Raw genomic sequence first — 19,101 nt, forward strand, 5'->3', positions numbered from 1 at the left:
GACAGGGGTGGAAGAAGTAGAAATACAACTCTACTGAGGAAAAACCACATCTTAGCCACTTTGCTTCATGGTTGGGAGCAATCTTAGGTACAAAGCTTTTCTCAGAGAAGCAGGGGATTTGATCAGTGGATCAATGCCAGAAGGCATCCAAGACATTAGATTCAGCACAAGCAGGAAGAAATCCCATAATCCCTGCTTTTTCTGGCTTTGAAAACCAATGGAGAATATATCCAGAAAAATGATCAAACTTCAGAGAAAGAAAAATCTGCTCATAAAGCACCCCCACCACACACATTCTTTCATCCTTGAAACCAACACAAAAACACAAAAGTGCATAGTCCATTGGTCAAAGAGACTCACTTACTAAGCTTGGAGCACATCTTGGAGAGGCAAGAGGTGACTGGGCCCATCCTGAAAGGGACTGAGACACTGGCAGCAGCCATTATTGTGACTTAGTTCAGTTATGCAGACACACATGCTGGAAGACACCATTGGATTCCTTCCTCTGGCCTGTTATTTCAGGGGTCTGCCCTGCCCATGAAAGCACCCAAGGTAATTGAGTGCAACAGGACAGGGAGCATGCCCATGGACTGGCCTTGTCGACCAGCAAGTCTATCATGAACTTGTGAGCTCATATAGGTGGGGCAAGAGGGTCCACCTTAGTGGAAGGATGCATGCAAACCTCTGTTGGTAGGGCGCATAAGCTTGCAATGGGTGGGGCAAGTTTGCTACAGCAGCCTTGTGCAACCAACCATTTGAAACAGCCACACAGGGAACTAGCCTGCCTCCAACACCTGAAACCATTGTGTGCTGCCACACTCAGGGCCAAGTGCATCCATGTGAACTCCTGAAAGTGCTCAGAATATCCATGTGTACTACAGGGACACTCACTAGAGGCCTATAACAAATGTGAGCACCTGAACATAACAACCATCCACTCTAAGGGCCCAGCTCACTTAACAGCATAAAAGCAGTGGGTGTGTGTTCTTAGACTTTGCAACCAGTTGCGCTGGGGCTTGCCCTGCCCAATAAAGTGACCAAAGTGACTGTAGCAGTGCATGCGGCTGAGCCTTACAACCTGCCATGTGGGGGACAGCCTAGCCTACCCATGCACTTGTGGTAATAGCAACCCCACCACAACAGAAGGGCACACACAACCCACAAAAGAGACACTCCTGGAGCATTTGACACAAATGATGAAAGGGGAGCATGTCACTAGGCCTCATAAGGCATCTCCTACATAAAACCGCATTTCCAAGATCAGGAGACAAGCTGACCTACCTAATACATAGATATAAGCACAGAGAAGCAGGAAAAATGAGGAGACAAAGGAAAAAGTTCCAAACAAGGGAACAGGACAAATCCTCAGAAAAAAAACTAAGCGAAACAAAGATTAAAAAAAATCTACCTGATAAAGTGTACAAACTAATAGACATAAAGATGCTCACTGATCTTTGGAGAAGAAAGATGAATACAGTGAGAACTTTAACAGAGAATCAGAAAATATAAAAGGAACCAATTAGAAATGAAGAACACAATAATGGACATGAAAATGTCACTAAAGGCAATCAACAGAGAGTAGATGACACTGAAGAACAGGTCAGCAATGTGGATGAAAGAGAAGAGAAGTCATTCAAGCTGAACAGAACAAAGAAAAAGGAATTAAGAACAACAAGGACAGTCTCAGGGACCTCTGGGAAAATACTAAGCATACTAACATCTGTATTATGGGTGTCCCAGAAGGGGAGGAGAGAGACAAAGGGTCAGAGAAGTTATTTGAAGAAATAATTGCTGATAACTTCCCTAACATGGGGAAAGAAACAGACATCCAGCTACAGAAAGCACAGAGAGTACCAAACAAGAGGAACCCAAAGAAGCCCAAGGCACTGAGGTACGTTATAATTAAAATGCCAAGAATTAAAGATAAAGAGAGAATCCTGAAAATTGCAAGAGAAAAGCAAATGTTACATACAAAGGAATCTCCATAAGGCTATCAATTGACTTCTCAGCAGAAATCTTTCAGGCTAGAAGGGAGTGGCACAATATATTCAAAGTGCTGAAAGGGAAAAACCTATAGCCAAGAGTACTCTACCTGGCAGGGTTATCACTCAGAATGGAAAGAGAGAGAAAGAGTTTTCCAGACAAGCAAAAACTAAAGGATTTCATCATCTTGAAACTACCTACAAGAAAAATTAAACACTTATTTAAGAGGAAAAGAAAAGTTCACATGTAAGAATAAGAATATTATCAATGAAAAAGTATTACTGATAAGGCAAATTGACAGTAAAGGTAGTGGACCAACCACCTATAAAGCTAGTATGAAGGTCAAAAGACAAAAGTACATGAATTATCTATTTCCGTCATAAGATGTTAAGGGAAACAGAAATAAGAGAGGTAAAATATGATATCAAAAACATAAAGCATGTCAAAGGGAGTAAAAGTGTAGGATTTTCAGTAAGAGCTCAAACTTAAGAGACTATCAACTTAATATAGATTGCTATTTCCATAGGTTATCATATACGAACTTCATGGTAATCAAAACCCAAAAACCTATAATAAATACACAAGGAAGAAAGAGAAAGGAATCCGAACATAACACTAAAGAAAGCCATCAAATCACAAGGGATGAGAGTAAGAGAAGCAGAAAGGAACAGAGAAGAAGTATAAAACATCCAGATATAAACTAACAAAATGGCAGTAACAACATGCTTATCAATAGCTACTTTAGGTGTCAATGGACTAAACGCACAATTAAAAGAAATAGGGAAACTTAATGGATAAAAAAACGAAGACCCATAAATAAGCTGCATACAAGAGATACACCTCAGATCTAAAGACACCCACAAACTTAAAGTGAAAGGATGGATAAAGATAAGCCATGCCAATGGAAACAAAAAGAAATCTGAGGCAGCAATATTCATATCAGACAAAATAGGCTTTAAAACAAAAACTGTAACAAGAGACAGAGAAGGACATTACATAATGATAAAGGGAGCAATCCAACAAGAGTGCATGATACTTGTAAACATATGTTCACCTAATACAGAAGCATCTACAAATATAAAGCAAGTATTAACAGACATAAAAAGAGAAAGTAACAGTAACACAAAAATAGTAAGGAAATTTAACATTCTACTTACATTGATGCATAGATCATCCAAACAGAAGATCAATAAGGAAATATTGGCCTTGAATGACACATTAGACCAGACAAACTTAGTAGATGTATACAAAGCTTTCTATCCCAAAATGCAGAACATGCATTCTTTTTGAATGCACTTGAAACATTCTTCATGATACATCACATATTAGGCCACAAAAGAAGTCTCAACAAATTCAAGAATATTTAAATAATATGAAATATCTTTTCTGATCACAAGAGTATGAAACTAGAAATCAACTACAAGAAGAAAACTGCAAAAGCCACAATCATGTGGAGACTAAACAAAATGCTACTGACCAACTATTGGGTCAACAAAGAAATCAAAGGGGAAATAAGAAAATATCTGGAGAATTGAGGGCCAGCTCAGTGAGATAATGGTTAAGTTTGTGCAGTCCAATTTGCTGGCCCAGGTTTCAATGGTTCTGATCCTGGGCATGGACCTATGCAACACTTGTCAAAAGCCACTCTGTGGCAGGCATCCTACATATAAAATAGAGGAAGATGGGCACAGATGTTAGCTCAGGGCCAATCTTCCTCAAAAAAAAAAAAAAATCAGGAGCAAATGAAAATGAAAACACAACATACAAAATTTACAGGATATAGCATAGAAGAACTAAGAGGAAAACTTATATTAATACAGGCCTACCTCAATAAACAAGAGAAATCAAAATAAATAGTCTAACAATACACCTAAAGGAAGTAGAAAAGAAAGAACAAATGAAGCTCAAAATCAGTACAAGGAAGGAAATAATACAAATCAGAGGGGAAATAAATGAAATAAAGACTAAAAGAAAAGCAGAGCAATCAATGAAACTAAGAGCTCTTTCTTTGAAAAGATAAACAAAAGTAACAAACATTTGGATAGACTCACCAAGAAAAAAAGACAGAAGCCTCAAGGAAATAAAATCAGAAATGAAATGGGAGAAATTACAACAGACACTGCAGTAATACAAAAGATTATAAGAGAACACTACAAAAAGCTATATGCCAATAAATTGGGCAATCTAAAAGAAATGGAAAAATTCTTAAAGTCATACAATATTCAAGAAGAAACAAAGAATCTGAATCAACTAATCGCTAGTAAGTATATCAAAACAGTAATCAAAAATCTCCCCCCCAAAAAGTTCAGGAACAGATGCTTCCCCTGTGAATTCTAACAAACATTCAAAGATTTAATACCTATCTTTCCCAAACTGTTCCAAAAAATTAAAGAGTTAGGGATGTTTCCTAACTCATTCTATGAAGTCAACACTACGCTGATACCAAAACCAGACAAGGACAACATAAAAAAACAAAATTACAGGCAAATATCACTAATGAACATATATGCTAAAATTTCAACCAAATACTTGCCAATGTAATATGATACATTGAAAGGATCATACATCATGAGCAAGTGGGATTTATCCCAGGGATGCAAGGATGTTTCAACATCCACAATCAATCAACATGATACACCACATTGAAAAAGGGAAGAATAGCTATCACATGATCATCTCAACAGATGCAGAGAAAGCATTCTGCAAGTCACAACATCCATTTATGATAAAAACTCTGAATAAAATAGGTATAGAGGGAAAATACCTAAACATAATAAAGGCTATGTATGACAAATCCAACACTAACATCATACTCAATGATGAAAAACCAAAAACTATCCCCCTAAGAAAAAGAACAGGAAAAATATGCCCACTTTCACCACTCCTATTTGACATAGAATTGGAAGTCCTAGCCAGAGCAATCAGGCAAGAAAAAGAAATAAAAGGGATCCATATTGGAAAGGAAGAAGTAGAACTGTCACTACTTGAGGATGACATGATTTTATGCAAGAAAATCCTAAAGAAGCCACAAAAGCACTATTAGAAATAATGAAAAAAATACAGTAAAGTTGCAGGATACAAAATCAACATACACAAATCTATTCTATATGGAACAACAAAATAGCAGAAAGAGAAATTATGAATACAATTTCATTTACAAGTGCAATGAAAACAATGAAACACCTAGAAATTAAATTTAAACAAGGAGGTAAAAGACCTACACACTGAATTATAAACCATTGTTGAAAGAAATCAAAGAAGACACAAAGAAATGGAAAGATATTCCATGATCATGCACTGGAAGAATTAACATAGTTAAAATGTCCATACTTCCTAAAGCAATCTACAGACTCAATGCTATCCCTATCAAGGTCCCAACAACATTTATCACAGAAATAGAACAAAGAATTCTAAAATTTATATGGAACAACAAAAGCTCCATAATAGCCAATGCAATCCTGTGAAAAAAGAAGAAAGCCGGAGGTATCAGACTTCCTGATTTCAAAATAGATTATGAAGCTATAGTAATCAAATCAGCATGGTACTGGAACAAAAACAGACACAGAGGGGCTGGCCCCATGGCTGAGTCATTAAGTTTACGCACTCTGCTTCGGCAGCCCAGGGTTTCACCAGTTCGAATCCTGGGCACAGACATGGCACTGCTCATCAAGCCATGCTGAGGCGGCATCCCACATACCACAACTAGAAGGACCCATAACTAAAAATACACAACTATGTACTGGGGGGGGGGGGCGGTTTGGGGAGAAAAAGGAAAAAAATATATTAAAAAAACAGACACAGACATCAATGGAACAGAATCGAGAGCCCAGAAATAAACCCACACAGCTATAGACCACTCATTTTCGACAAGGGAGCCAAGAACATACAATGGAGAAAGGAAAGTCTCATCAATAAATGGTGCTGGGAAAACTGAGCAGCCACATGCAAAAGAATGAAGGAAGACTATTATCTTACAGTAGACACAAAAATTAGCTCCAAATGGATTAAACACTCGAATGTAAGACCTGAAACCCTAAAAATCCTAGAAGAAAACATAGGCAGTATACTCTTCAACACTGGTCTTCGTAGTACCTTTTTGAAAACCGTGTCTCACCAGCAAGGGGACAAAAGAAAAAAGTAACAAATGGGACTACATCAAACTGAAAATCTTTGACCTGGCAAAGGAAAACATCAACAAAATGAAAAGACAACCTAACAATTGGGAGAAGATATTTGTAAGTCGTATATATGATAAGGGGTTAATATCTAAAATATATTAAAAAGTGTGTACAACTCAAAAAAACCCCACAAGCAATCCAATTACAAAATGGGTACAGGATATGAACAGATATTTTTCCAAAGAAGATACACAGATGGTCAACAGGGACATGCAAAGATGTTCAACATCACTATTAGGGAAATGATCAGAACTACAGGGAGGTACCACCCCACGCCTGTAAGAATGGCTATAGTTAACAAGACAAGACATAACAAGTGTCAGAGAGGATGTGGATAAAAGGGAAGCCTCATACACTGCTGATGGGAATGTAAACTGGCACAGCCATTATGGAAAACAGTGTGCATCCTCAAAAAATTATAAATAGAACTATCTTATGATCCAGCCATTCCACTTCTGGGTATTTATCCAAAGAACACAAAAACACGAATTTGAAAAGATATATGCACCCCTATTTTCACTGCAGTGTTATTCACAATAGCCAAGACTTGGATGCAACCTAAGTGCCCATCAGTGGATGAATGGACGAAGAAGATGTGGTATATACATAAACAATAGAATACTATTCAGCCATAAAAAAGATGAAATCTTGACATTTGTGACAACACAGATGGACCTTGAGAGTATAATGCTGAGCAGAGTAAGTCAGATGGAGAAAGTCAAATACCATATGATCTCATTCATAATTGGAAGATAAAATAACAACTACTACAATAAACAAACACAGAGATATAGAGATTAGATTGGTGGTTAGCAGGGAAATGGGATAGAGGAGAGGGCAAAAGAAGTAAAAGGGAACATGGGTATGGTGACGGATGGTAATTAGTCTTTGAATGGTTAACATCATGTAGTCTACACAGAAATCATAACAATGATGCACACCTGAAATTTATATGATGTTATAAAGCAATATTACCTCAATAAAAAATAATCCTAAAAAATTTCCTTCTAGTTTTTCTTTTTGTTTCTTATTTGATGCTAGCTTTATTTTGTAGTTTCTGATTTATTTTCCAAATATTTCAAGATTTTTCTAACTTTCTGTTAATGATTTTGAATATAATTCTCTTGTCTTCATAGAATACGCTGTGTATGATTTGAATCCATTTAAATTTTATTGACATATCCTGTAGCCCACAATGTGGTCTATCTTAGCAATGTTTTGAAAGGAACATGTATTTTACTGTTGTTCGGTGGAGTGTCTCTAAATGTCGATTATGTCCAGATGGTTGATGTTGTTGTTCAAGTCTTCTGTATCCTCACTGGTCTGAGTGGCAGTGCTGCTTGCAGTGCAGGTTGCACCTGGTGCAGAGCCCTTTGCTGCTCGGGGCCCCATCAAAGCTGGCAGATTCCATGTCACCTGGTCCAAGGGCCAAACCAGGACTCCTAGGTGTGGAATGTGTTGTCTCCAGGAGTCAAAGAGGCCTGTCAAGTGATTCCTTCCTTTAAAGAAAAAGACACACATTAAACCCCTTGAGAGGGAATGTGTACCCCCATCCTCTTTATGGGGCACACGTGAAAGATCTTACCATTGGGGAAAATATTTCATGCGATTTGGTAGCAGCTGCAGAGCCCAGAAATGTAATCTGGACAGTACCGCCACCTAGGGGGCATCAGCCTCCAGATCACATCCAGAATCACCAGGAAGCTAAGAAAGAGTTCCCGGGTCATTTTCAGGTGATTTTCTTTGTCTGAATACAATTTCTGGGCTGGTGCTCTAGTTAGGAGGGTTTACAATTTGAAATTCTAATTTCTGTTCCTGTGTTTTATGAACTTTCACTTGGGTCTTATGTCAACAGGACACTAGGGGTCAGATAAGTCAAAAATTTAATATTACACATATGTATCCCATTGCAAATTCTTGTCCAATTTTTGTGTATTTGCCTATCTCAATCAAGATTTTAATGATGTAAGGATAGTTATTCAAATTACATCTCTTATCTATCTATCAATTGCTCTCGCTCTGTCTCTTTTTCTCTGCAAATGTAGCCATTGAGACAAATTTTCTAACTCATTTTTTGTTTTCTCTTCTTTTTCTGTATGTTTTCAGAGTGTCATTGAACTACTGTTATTACCAACACTACACATTTAATTTGAAACTAAGGCAAATTACTTTTACTGAATCTTGAAACTTTAACAGTAAACCTGAAACCCAAAGGTGTTGCTCTTATCTTTTTAGGGTGACACTCAGGATTATTAGTGACTAGCAAACATTTGCTTTATCTTTTTCCATGGAATCAATAGGTTTCTCCTCTGTATTGAGCCTTGAAGAAATAATTTCTATTACCCCAGGATAATAGATTAATGTATATTCTCATAATCAGTTTCAAATTTCACCTAGGGCTGCCAGGATTCCACAATATGGGAGACTCACCTTCAAGTTTGAGGTTGTTCCCAATTTACTAGGGAAAGAATATGAAGTATAAGGAAGACGTGCCCAAGTAAGTTTCTAATAAGTTTTCATAGCCCACAGTTCTTTGTTAAACTTTCTAATTTCTTCCTATGACTGCTCCATGGACCTTAGAATTTATTTAGGTTTTAGTTGTTTCATTTTACTTTATATTATATTATTTTATTATTTTATTTTGTATTGCATCCTTATTCTCTGCTTGGCCCAGCAGGTGCTTGGGAAGACTCAACATACAAACTTCTGGAAGCACTGCAAGATTAGGGCAGTTGATGTTTCAAGGAGCATCTGAACTGTGGGGTATCCTTGGCCCCTGGTGTAAAGAGACTAAGTGGATGTGAGGTTTACCACCTGAGCCTGCTGCTCCCTGAAGAAGAAAACACCATTTTCTCTGACCGATGTAGAGACTGCATTTTTTAAAAGACAAGGAATGGCCACTGAATATTCCATTCAGCCCTTGTCTCTTTCCTGTTCTGACCTTCCAATTTGTGTTAGCAGGAGATGTAAGGAAGTGGTTAAAGAGAATTTCAGCTGATTTTAGAAATCAGTTTAAGTGATTTAATTGGATCTTGTTTATGCCAGAGAATCTAAAGTTGCCTTATTCAAAATCTGTAGAAGCATTTTGCAGATTCTTGAAATAGCTGAATTTGAAAGAAGAATTGAATTTGAGAAATCTTACCTTTAGGCCCCATTTTCCTTCAGGCAAACTATCCTTTCTTAAGGAAAAGTACAATGAAAACTATTTTAATTTTTTCTTGGTGTATTAACACAAATTCTTATATCAAAGGCAGCGTCAACTAAAATTTAAAAGGCTAGGGTCCCCTTTTCTCAAGTGAACCAGACCTTCTTACAAGGTCAAACAGACCAACGTCAATTGCAGACTGTGAAAAATTGTTTGACTTCCAGACAAGCGGTGGCTTTAGGGAGAGCTTCCTTTGAGTACAGACGCCTCTTGCCTGGTGACCCTGGGGCAGTGTCTCAGAGGAAACGTAGAACTTAGAGGGCAGAGAGTGCTCAGGTAGGCGATGCAACTATAATCTTTCTTTGGCCAGTTAAGTGAGTGAGCTGGACACAGCAGAAAGCTGAACATTTACAGAACAAAAAACCTTCATCTCCAGCGCACAAGTTTTCCACTTACCCTTATGGATCAGTTGTTTACCTCTATAGAATTTTTATATCTATTCCAAGAAAAAGGAAACAAAAATAAGTCAAACATTTGGATACAAATTCGTATTAAGTGAACGGAGAGTAAGGTCTTGTGGATCCAGAAATGTGAACTATGTAAACAAACCTATTTTTTCCCAGCGTTTTGAGAAAACATAGACACTCAGGATAAACACATTCACAGAGCCCTCCCTGAGCCCCCACAAATCAGAAAGTGTCTTCTAATGGTGAAAACTTGCGGTTATTTAGAAAAGACTGACAAATTTATTCATAGAAGCCTTGGGCTCAGAAATCCAATTCAGCCCATCTGCACCTGGGGATCTCCCTCTGTGGGTGGCCTGATCTCTGTTCCCAGACAAGGACATAACAGGACCTTTAATCACAAAGAACCTCCCTCTGTATCTATTTGGGGAATAGGCCTCGGTGTGTCTCCAATCTTGTCTAAAACAGTGTGGGTTTGGAGTGTTGGGGCTCGCAAAGTCTGCCGAATGCGTATGAGCATCACACACTTCACCCCACACGCTCTGACCACAGGAGCACAGACTCAGACAGCTCCATCTCCAAGACAGTCTTTCCAGGTCATAAAAATCACACACTGGTGTCCAGACTTATGCACCTCAAGCTAACAGCATCTGGCAACAGAGATAAAACTACAATAAATCTCACCTGTGTAAGTTCTCCTTCATTCAGTTGAGTCTGGTCAGGTATAGAGACACAGAAACCTGCTCTGCTCCCCACTTGGACCTCTGAAACCCCTTTACTGACCCTTCTTATTTGTGTCCAGGGTGGGATGACCAGCCTGGTTACTGGTCAGTTTTGTTGTTTAGGCCACAGCATGGTTTGTTAACAAGTAGACGAAATAGAAGTAAAAAGGTTGAAAACTTGGGTGAGGGGCCCTGTGTAACAACGATTACGTGTCATGGTGTATGTACTTAAAACAACCCAAGATGATGGCTAACTGTTTTAAGGCCACACAAACTTTTTGTGAGTAATCTAAACATGATTGTTGAGAAAAAATTATTTAGATAAAAATAGCTAAGAGTTTTTGGGTGCAATAATTATGTTTTACGGTATAAATGCTTAAAAAACAGCTTCCAAAATCTTTTTGGTAACTTGAAACTTTAAAGTTTTGAAAACTAAGTTAAATGATAAAAATTCATTGAGTATCTTGGTCATTTTCCAAACAAAATAGAAATTGATTTCTAAGCGTAGACTTGTCTGCCTTTGGTTTCTTATCTCAAAGAAACCAAAACATGCTTGAGTTTATTGATAAACAGTTTTGTCCATGCTGAGCAATTTTCTATGAGAAAGCATATATTTCTAAAAAGTCTCTATAGAAGGAAACTAAAATGTATATTTTCAGTGAAGAAGGTATAAAGCTTAGAGATATTTTTCTTTGTTTTGTTAAAAAATTAATTCTCCTAAAGTGCTAGGGAAAGAATAAAGAAAAAAAAAGTGGGACAAATTCTGAATGTAAAAAGAAAGCAAGAGAAGGTTTGTGGAAGTAAAACCTTGAGGAGTTTTGTGTATGGTCAAGTTGGCTGAGATTAAAATAAACGAGTTTCAATATCAAAAGTAAGGCTGTCACAAGAAGACCTGCTGCCTCTGGTTCTGACTCTGATTCCATCACATAACCAGGAGCGAGGACAGGCCAGGAGTGTATGTGTCGGGTGGGGGCAGAAAGTGCCTGTGGGGGCAGGGAGAATGCGATAAATGCATGGTCCAGCCACCTGGCACCCTCTCTGGCACCTGGCAAGGCTGGACGGTGAGTCCTGAGTGGCAGGCAGCCTCAACTCCCTGCCCCTCCCTGCCCCTCCTTTCTCTCCAGCTGCAGCAACATTGAGGTATAGGTAAGCCCAGAGAGGGAAGTCTGAGCAGCGACTGCCTCAGCCCTGGGGAGCAACAAGCACCCCTGGGGAAAAAGTGATAAACAACCAAACGCCATTCTGGCAGCTTTAACAGCGCCCCCAGTGACAGCCTGGGAACACCCTGGCCCCCTTGACTTGGGGGAGGGCCAAAGGACCTTAACCCAACCCTGCAGCTCTATGGCTTGGATATTGGGGGACTGGAGCCCACATGTGAAAATAACAATGTATTGGTCTACAGGAGCAAAAGGCATTTTGCTGTTGGTGGTGGAAATGAGCAAAATGACTTACATCACTTCTCCCCTCACCCAGCGGCAATGCTTCTATAACACCGCCCGGTGGACAATACCCCCTGATGCTGCCTTGTTTCATTATATTGATGATGCCACGTTGACCTCGCAGTCTTTTTCAGACCTTCAAGGAGCCTCCCACTCCCTTGTCGCCCACCTACACCAAGGAGGATGAGTAGACAACAACAACAACAAAGTATAAAGGTCTGGATTATCTGTCAAATACTTGGGTGTTGTCTGGTTGGGTAAGACAAAAGTGGTTCCTGCTACTATCATAGATAAGATACAGGCTGTCTGTTCTCTTTAAAAATTAGTGCAAAAGGGTATTATCGGGGACTAGGGGAGCACCAAGCAGGAGGCCTTCACATGAGCCAAAATAACAGTGAAACAAATCGAGTCCTTGTGTGTTTTAATACCAGGACAACTATGTGAATTGGACATTTCCAGTTACCCACGGGGGTTCAGATGAGGGTCTCTGGCAGAGGCAAGGCAGTCAACGAGTGCCTCTTGGCTTCTGGTCCTAACTGTGGAAAGGGGCTCGCCCTGTGGATGACATAATGGACACAACAGAAGTGGACTGTTAATGGCTGCCTGTTGTGGGAGGCAGAACTCCGGGATAGTATCTAACAGCAGTCTGGGGAATGACAATAACAGTGTATCATGTGTCTGCACATCAGGTGATAACACCACTAGGGAACCAAGAAGCAGACAAGTTAGCTCAGATTTATCTCCTGGAAGAAGCGCCAACCCACAGAGTGGCAAAGCAGCTACATAAGAAGTCTGGACACACAGGACAAATGACCATGTGGGCTATTGTCAAGGCCTGGGGCCTCCTCCTGTGCTATGCTGTGCCATGCTAATGTGGTGGAGGTCTGTCAGGTGTACCCTTCCTGCTCCTTGCAGAGACCCTGGGCCATTCCCTGGGACACAGGCCAAATTGCCAGAAACAACCAGCCTGCTCAACACTGACAGGCAGACTACACTGGGCCCTCGCCTCTCTCTGATGGCTGCCGGTACACCCTTACTTGTGTGGATATGTCTACAGGACCGCTAAAGGCATACCCCAGCAAGAGGGCCACACAGAAGGCTACCATACGAGGCCGGAACACCTCTGTGGTGCGTACGGTGTTCCCACAGACATCAACAGTGACCAAGGTATGCATTTTACTGGCCACCAGGTACAGACCTGGGCTGATCAAATGGACATACATTGGCATTTTCACCTGCCGTACAATCCCACGGCTGCAGGGCTGTTGGAACGAAGGAACGGCTGGCTGAAACAACAATTGAGGACAGAATACAGGACCTTAGCTCACTGGACAAGATACCTGGCAACTGCAATACATCAGCTGAATGAACAGGAGATGCAATCTCTTGACACAAGGACCTGACATGACAGTATGCCTACAGACGAGGGCTAATCCAAGAGAGAAACTACAACCACAGCTGGGCACTCAGAACAACTTGCTTTTGCCTCTGCCACAGAACTCCCTACTGGGACCCACATGGTCACTTGGCCCTGGGACTGGCAGGTGGGGCCCCACTGGTATAGCCTCTTAACCCCTTGGGGGACAGGCTTAACACAGGATATCAGGATAACACCTCCAATTCCCCAAGGTGCTTTCATCCTTTCCCTCTGGTGTGTCTTGTTGGATGGTCATGACCTCCCTGTTTTAGTTCCCTCTGAACATCTTACTTTTTGTCCCGAGGACAATGTCTGCCAACCTTTTCACTGCATGGACACACACCATTGCTGACATACAAAACCGCTCCAACTGCTGGATATGCAGCCAGCCGCTTCTCTCCAACCATGGGGCTACCATGGTGTCTCCATGCTGCCAACACTCTAAGTGGAGAGCCCTGTGAGAGAGGAGGAATGCTGCCCTCTTTCCCATTTCTATTTCGCTCCACCTGGTGACATGTTTTCTTTGGTGTCCTTGCCTTTTTACTACTTCTTTTGTTTTCATGTTGTGCTCTCTACTGCTGTCATTGTCTCTGGCTACAGTGCTCCTCTCTCTGTCTGGCTCGAGGAAAACCACAAAAGATGGGCATCATGAGATTGTAAGGGTCATTTGGACACATGGGTGCTGGAGTATAGGGGTGTTAGCCAGTATGCCCCTTTAAAAACCATGTGTCCTTGAGGCTCCTTGTCTGGGCTACACACTAGCACTCATTATGATAACAGTTTTGGGCTTGGCCAACCCAGCTGCTTTCTTGTGGGATAGTTAGCACAAAGACCCTTGTGATCTGAGGGGACATGATGCCCTCCAGGGGAGAGGGCGGGCTCTGGTCCTTGGAATGCAGGTCATACAAGGACAGTCCCCTTTAGCAAGTGTGCAGCCTTTGTTCCTCTGCCTATTCAAGACAGCTTTGCTCAGGGGGCAGTAGCAGGTGCACACTTCCTGTCCAGCTGGTTGCCACTGGACCTTCCCTGTAAGTAACTCCCAATAAACCCATATGTCTCATGCGCTGTCTCCTGGTCTTTCCTTTGGTCTCTTGGTGACCTATGTGGCACTGCTCACCCAGCTGGGTGTGTGGTGGAACAGAGCCTTTAAAGGTTCTAAGTTAATTTCACAGAAAACACTGCCGAAATTGAAGCATCTTAAAGAATACTTTGCAAAAGCAGCCTTTTCAAGAATTGATTTGTACCAAAAGACAACATGACATGTTTCTCATGTTACTCATTTCCAGCAATTCAAGTTTCTATATTGGGTAGTGTGTGTATTCGTTTCCTAGGGCAGCTGTAACAAAGTACCACAAACCTGGTGACTAGAAAGACAACACAAATTTATTCTGCAACAGCCCTAGACACAGACAGTCTGACATCAATGCCCCTGAGCAGCTCTGACCCAGCACCTTCTTCCAGTCACCTTCTTTGATGAAGGCGCAGGAAAATGTCGGTCATAGGTACAAGTTACATGCAGACTTTAAAGGAGTGCATCGAGTTTTTTTTCGTCTAACATATGGAATCTTCTTTTAAACTGGGAACTCACAGCTGTGGTTGCCCAAAATACATGGCAGGAAAGAGTAGATATGGGAAGACATTTTCTATAAGTATTCAGAAAAAATATTTTTTAATTATTCCTTGTTTATTTTGTCCCATCATTCCAGGGGGTCTTCCTTTAAGAATTCTTTTGATTGGTATATATACAGTATATAGAGATTATACGTAACTATGAAACGATATTCACCAGTTTGTAACAATTGGTGACCATGCATTTCATATTAACTGTCTGAGGCATAAAATTGCTTTTCCTCATGTCTTAAACAGGGCTATTAACTCTTTGAGTGAAATAGAGAGACTTGTTTTCTCCGAGTCAACTTCTTTGGACCTGAGCGCCTTGTGGAGTTTAATTCACTAGGTCCCAGGGCAAGATAGTTTGTAACACTTGCATCAACTATTCTCAAACAGTTAATCTGGAAACGTCAGACACCAGACCACTCTTGAACTAGCTCTAGTCCATGTTGTTATTGGGGAAAATACTGATGATCAATAGCAGTAGGGGTGGGAGCTGTTTCCTTTTGTAGATTGGTTCAGAGAGAACCTAGAAAGACATCCATGCACCTCCCAGAGACTGACCTACACACACATGTCTACATTTTAGGGTCTCTGACGCTTTCTTAGAGTGGCAGGGCCATGCGCACTGTGTCCTCCCAACAGATCCAGACTTTCGACAGTCAGATTTTTCTTCCCACTCCTGCGGGCAGCGTGGGATTGATTTCCATTGGTTTTCCTCCAAACACAGAAGATATTTATATGACTTTGCTCACAGGAGAGGCCCACTCCCACATTGGTTCTCTCCACACTGCTGCACCCACCAGGGCATTTGCATATTGTCCCCTAGGGAGGACCTTCCCTTTTGAGTCTGAGATAAAAGATCAGCTGTCATTTTGTTTTGACTTATCAGGACTCTTCAGTTCAACTTCTCAAAATGAGGCTCCCTGCTCAGCTCCTGGGGCTGCTGATGCTCTGGATCACAGGTGAGGGCAGAGGGTAGGGGAGAAAGAATCATGAGATGGAAGAGTCAGCACTGGGGGCACCACTCCTTTCTATGTGTTTCTGTTCACTCCTTCGGTACATACGTCTTGTTCTCTGGGAAGGGGCATGAGATATTTAAATCTGTATTTATTAAAAGGACATAAATGTACATAAAGGATCTGTGCTCTGGTGAAGACAGTGACACAGTTAGAGCAGAATAAAGTGGTTGAAGTGTAGAGATGCCTTCATTCCTTATCTCTGTTTTTTGGTTTATTTTAATTGGTTATTTTGGGGTTATGAATTAAAGTCACACACACACATATGATTCAGCTTGAAATAACTACCAAAGGAAAATTATGAAAATGGTTCATAATATTTTTACATAACCTTGTACTTCTCTCTCATTACTTTAGGATCCAGTGGGGATGTTGTGATGACCCAGACTCCACTCTCCCTGTCTGTCGTCCCTGGAGAGCCGGCCTCCATCTCCTGCAAGTCTAGTCAGAGCCTCAAACATAGTGATGGAAAAACCTATTTGTATTGGTTCCTACAGAAGCCAGGCCAGTCTCCAAAGTGCTTGATCTATTTGGTTTCCACCCGGGTCTCTGGAGTCTCAGACAGGTTCAGTGGGAGCGGGTCAGAAACAGATTTCACCCTGAAAATCAGCAGAGGGGAGCCTGAGGACGTTGGAGTCTATTACTGTGTGCAAGCTCTATATGCTTCTCCCACAGTGGTACAGGCCTCAACATAAACCTCCCTGCATGGTGTGGCCCAGCTGCCCACATGTGCAGCCTGTCTGGGGAGCAGACACAGCAGATTCTCTGAGTCTGTCTAAGAGGAAGATGTTAGAGAACTCAGGGGAATAGTTGGCAGCTGAGGACTCTGGACCATGAGCGCTTCCCCTGCACCTGAGGAACCACATGTTAAGTCGCATCAGCAGCACAGCCTTGGCACGGCTGAAGCAGCAGGAGAATGGAGGGGTCCAGGTGCCCTCTAAGAAACCAGTCATGAGGAACTAAAAGCTGAATGAGAACTCATGCTAATCCTCCCGCATCACATACATTCATCAGCTAAATTCATTCAGAACAACACATAACACATAATGGAGGCTGATTCATGCCAACTCAAAACTACACTTTTTTTTTATTAGGTTCAGTAGTTGCTAGCATGCATGCAGCAGGGTAATATTTAGTGATATTAAGACACAGTTTTATTTCCCTGCCCCATCTTCCCACTTCCACTCTTTCTAAATACACGTCTCTCTCAATATGGGGGCAGCACAGGATTTTATACCACTGTCCTCAGTGAAATAGTGAGAAAAACTATTCAGGGCTGGCCCGGTGGTGCAGCGGTTAAGTTAGCACGTTCTGCTTCAGTGGCCCAGCGTTGGCGGGTTCGGATCCCCAGTGCGGACATGGCACTGCTAGGCAAGCCATGCTGAGGTAGGTGTCCCACATATAAAATGGAGGAAGATGGGCACGGATGTGAGCTCAGGGCCAGTCTTCCTCAGCAAAAAGAGGAGGATTGGCAGCAGATGTTAGCTCAGGGCTAATCTTCCTCAAAAAAAAAAAAAGTTTAAAAAAAAAGAAAAACTATTCATATTCTTGTTTTTGAACTACTGGATAGACTTGCTAAATCTCTTCACAAACAAAGGCCTGGTGTCTAAATCTTTAACAGTCTCTGACACAGCATGTGGAAAGCAAAAGAGAGTTTTCTGAATTCCAAAGCTCGATTTCAAAAATAAAGAACCAAGTCTGAAGAAACAGAGAGCATAAAAATAAATGCTTCATTCAACAGAATTTGTATCAATACAAAATAACATGAAAGTCAAATATTTGCCTGCTGAAAATAAGAATCTTAAGATTTCCCTGCAGAGGACAGAAACGAGAATGTGAAGGGTCCACGGAAGAGGTCAGCTGTTGGTACAACACCCAGCTCTGGGGCTCACGTTTGTTGGGGTGAAAAAAAAATAAATGGAAAAGAAACAGCTGAAGGAATGATGCTGATCATGCCATCATCAAAATGAGTTTTGATAATGAATATGATTTCCATATTCCAGTAATAAGTGAATAGAAACGTTAGCTTTAAGCATATTCCATTTAAAATAACATTCTACTAATATTTTGGTCAAATAAAATGGCATATCAGTTATAGAATTACGATATGGTAGATGTCAACTAAGGTTTGAATCAACAAAGTAAAATAATGCTGCTTCTGCTTAAGGGAAAAAACTATATTTGAGATGATTGCCAATTCCAAGACAGCATATTCCATGAAGAGTCCAGTTAAAATAACAATATCTCATTTTTGTTAAATTTAGAAGTTGTATGGGAACTTTTAAAGAGAAGAAAAGTAAAATTCAATCCTTCCAATTAAGAAAGAAAGATTTCTTTTCAATTTAAAACATACTTCATATAGGGGCCGGCCCGGTGATATAGTGGTTAACTTAGCACGCTCTGCTTCAGTGGCCCTGGGTTCAAGGGTCAGATCTTGGGCTCAGACCTACACTGGCCATCAAGCCATGCTGATGCAGCATGTCACATACAAAAAATAGAGGAAGATTGGCAGAGCTGTTAGCTCAGGGACGATCTTCCTCAAGCAAAAAGAGGAAGGTTGGCAAGAGATGTTTGCTCAGGTCCAAACTCCCTCACCAGAAAAAAAAAGGAAAGGAAAGAAAATAAAAAGAAAAATATCCCATTTACCAGAAATGGAGAGGGAAAAATTGGGATGCAAGATATATCAAATAAATATTGTTTGAAAAAAATTAAGAAAATTATTATCATCAATATTGTTAGTGATGTCAGCAGAAGGAATGTCATCCTAGAAAGAAACATGAAGATACATAAAAGATGAATGATGGGATGATACATATATGGATAAATATAAATTAATATTGGCTGCAAACAATAAGTACAATATCTTGTAGAGTTTGAGATGCATATATAACTGAAGTGTGTGAAAAAAAACACACCAAAAAAGAAAGAAGTAGGGTAAATGGAATGAAAGGATCTAGCAGTTTCAGGAAAATGATAAAATTTATATTATGTATTGGGCAGTATAAGTTGAGGATTGTTTTACTGATTTTCCTGCTGGATCTGACCATTTCTGACAGAGGTGTGTTGAAGTCTCCAACTATGATAATGGAGTCATCTATTTCTTTTTTCAATTCTATTAGTTTT

This window comes from Equus przewalskii, chromosome 14, assembly GCF_037783145.1.
Source record: "Equus przewalskii isolate Varuska chromosome 14, EquPr2, whole genome shotgun sequence".
Classification (NCBI taxonomy): Eukaryota; Metazoa; Chordata; class Mammalia; order Perissodactyla; family Equidae; genus Equus; species Equus przewalskii.